We start from the raw sequence: 2946 nt of genomic DNA on the forward strand, positions 1-2946 counted from the left end.
TAATCACTCGAAACGAAGCTTTACACAAGAAGTTATACCAATATTACTAACAACAGTCCCTTCCAAAAATGGGTTTGTTAACTAGTTCTTAACATTTTCTCTCTTTGTTCTTTCAACGTCCTCTCAAGTTCCAAGATGAAGAATTAATTCCGTAGACATTGTAAGATATATATATATATATATATATATCTCCATGTGGTTGATGAACACTGTAGATAATTAATTCACGAAGGAAAATTGGAACTTACCTTGAAAAGGGGCCATCCGTTGCTATGTTCCTTTGCTCTCAAACTTTTTCAGCTTTTGGCTAGGTTTTAAGATAAGGAATGAATTACTTAGTCACTTATGCATGCTGCCAATAGGGTGCTGCCACGTGGCAGTGGGGTTCACCTCCCCAAGCAGGTGGGTCACCTACTTGACCCCAAGCAGGTGGGTTACCTGCTTGCTTGAGGTGCTGCCATATGTCGCCTTTCTAGGCTGCCACATGTCATCTTTTTCTCTTCCTCATGGGTTCGTAATCTCATCTTATTTTAAGAACCCGTGTAATCCTTGCTACGTAGTCTTGGTATGTCCTTAAATAGCTCAAGTGTATAAGACCTCTAAATTAGTAGCTTACGTAGGTAAATTGAGTCGTACGACTCATTTCTTGGCCTCCAATTCCCTTCGGCTTTCTTATGACTCTATTTCCAACCTTCCCTCTGATAGGGTATCACACTCTTCTTTCCTTGGAGTCATTTAATGATGTCATAGCTTATCCGGCTCACATGATAATGTCTAAGGAACTTAAGATATATTCCGAGTCTAAAAGTGTGGGGTGTAACATCCTTCCCCCCTTTAGAACATTCGTCCCCGAATGTTAAATAAAACTCCCCTTAAGACTTTATACTATTTGTAAGGAGATTCTTTGCTATTGCCATAACACTTATTTCTATCCAAATACTTAGTATACGAGTTTCAGGAGTTGGGGTTACCTGTAGACATTAGGAATGGGTACGAATACTTATGTTTTATGTCTTCTTTAATTTGTCAGGTCATCCCCTTTTCTGGTTTTAGTTTTGCCACAGTATCTTGACGACAGGCACGTCTTTAGTCTACGATCTTCTAGTTTGCCGATGTAAGATGGCGATAGGTTGTTCCTCACAGGATTCCATTTTCTGGACATCATCTATGGAACATACTCTAGGTGGCTCACTGGTACCTTTGCGAAATATCCTTATCTAATAGACTGGGCGTATAGTTTTCCAATCAGGTGGTAAGCTCAACTTATCGACAACTTTTCCTACCTTATGAGCAACTTGACAAGATCCAATGTGTTTTGGGTTAAGTTTCTTTTTTTTTTGGGTGACCCTGTTATGAACATCCAATCATCAATTTGAACTCTGTATGTCGATGGTGATTATCTGTATATCATTTCTGCCGACTCTGGGTTGTTAGTCAATAGTTTTCTTAATCATGTTGAGGCCTTTTTAGCTTAGTCTTTCTAACATCGACCCATCCACTAGAGGACTTACACGTCTTGCTCTACCAGTCTTATACGGGGCCATTGGGATACTAGAGTAGTAATTATTATTGTAGGCAACTTGATAAGTGATAGATAATCATCCCTGCTATTTGTGAAGTTAACAACAGCAGCTCATGACATATCTTCTAATGTTTAAATGGTACACTTTAATCTGTTCATCAGGTTTGAGGGTAAAGTAGTGTACGAAGACTTATCTATCTTCCCAGTTGCTTCGCAGACTGATCCTCGGTAGTTAACTATAACTTGGGCTCCTTCTTCCGGGATAATAGATATGGGGACTCCGTAAGGTCCTACCACTCTTTTACCCTATAATTTTACACATTCTCGACTGAGTAGGTAGCCTTTGATCGAAGGAGCAGGGGATAATATCATTAATCCACAAGTAACATTCCCTCCAGAGTCATATGGCGTTGGAGTGCGAAGTGAGTCTTGTAGCCCTGGTCATATTGTGGGATTTTCAACCTCGCGTATTACTTCCTGTCTTCCGTAAATTACATCAACTGGTACCCTTACCTTTTGGGTTTTGCTTTTTTTTTCCGTCCTAAGAGTTGGCTGCCAAGTGGTGTCGAAATTCTCTCGCCCACTAGCCCGTATAGCCATTATGTGGTTTGCCTCTCATTAACTGGTACTATGTTGAAGAGTTGTGGCATTCGAGTGCATCGTCCGTTAGCAATTAGCTAATCCTTCTTTTCTTGCTTAAATCCTTTTAACAATACCCTCAATGCAATTTATAGTACTCTAGGAACATAATCTCATGTTGTTTCTCCGCCGCTAGTTCAGATTCTTCCATCTCGCGCGATCATACCAGCACTAACGCATTAAGTTCCATCAGAATTTTGAAGTTAAGCGTGCTGAGGTGAGAGAAATACTGGGATGGGTGACCTCCTTGGGAAGTCCTCATGTCGCGTTTCATGGCAATCCTTGCAATAATGTGCGGGGCACTAGTCTTTATGTGTTGCCTTGCCCTTTCCTCTGTTATCTTACAACCGGTATAGGGGTAGATCTTTAGTTCCACTACAACCATGTCCCTTTTTGGTTATTTTGGTTTAAATCCTTCTATTGTATTCACCCCTTTTTGTACGCACCTATTTATTAGGGTTGGCTACTGAGTAGCGCTAAAGTTCGTTCATATAGTGCCCTTTCAGCCACTTTGAGTTCTATCTATCATTAGCTGGCATAGTTTTAAAGGAATTTGACATATAAGCTTGCCAATCCTATAGTAACCAGCTAGTCCTGTCCTTCTTATTTAAACCATTTCATAATTTTTCCTTACCCCCGCTTGTAACTTTTTTGACACATTCTCGTGTCATTCTTTACCTTTACTAGAATATGAGAGAGTGAAAGAAATACCTTGTCGCACTTCTTTCTATTTCCTTATTTACTCCTTTCTCATCTTATCTCCTACCATAGGAGTTTTGCTATTT

The 2946-nt window shown here is 40.0% G+C and overlaps 1 pseudogene; it reads left to right on the forward strand.

Annotated features, from left to right (window-relative positions):
• The first annotated feature begins 2313 nt into the window (after positions 1-2313).
• On the forward strand, positions 2314-2433 carry LOC129891013 (5S ribosomal RNA; annotated as a pseudogene).
• Positions 2434-2946: the final 513 nt, after the last annotated feature.

Source organism: Solanum dulcamara, chromosome 5 (genome assembly GCF_947179165.1).
Source record: "Solanum dulcamara chromosome 5, daSolDulc1.2, whole genome shotgun sequence".
NCBI lineage: Eukaryota > Viridiplantae > Streptophyta > Magnoliopsida > Solanales > Solanaceae > Solanum > Solanum dulcamara.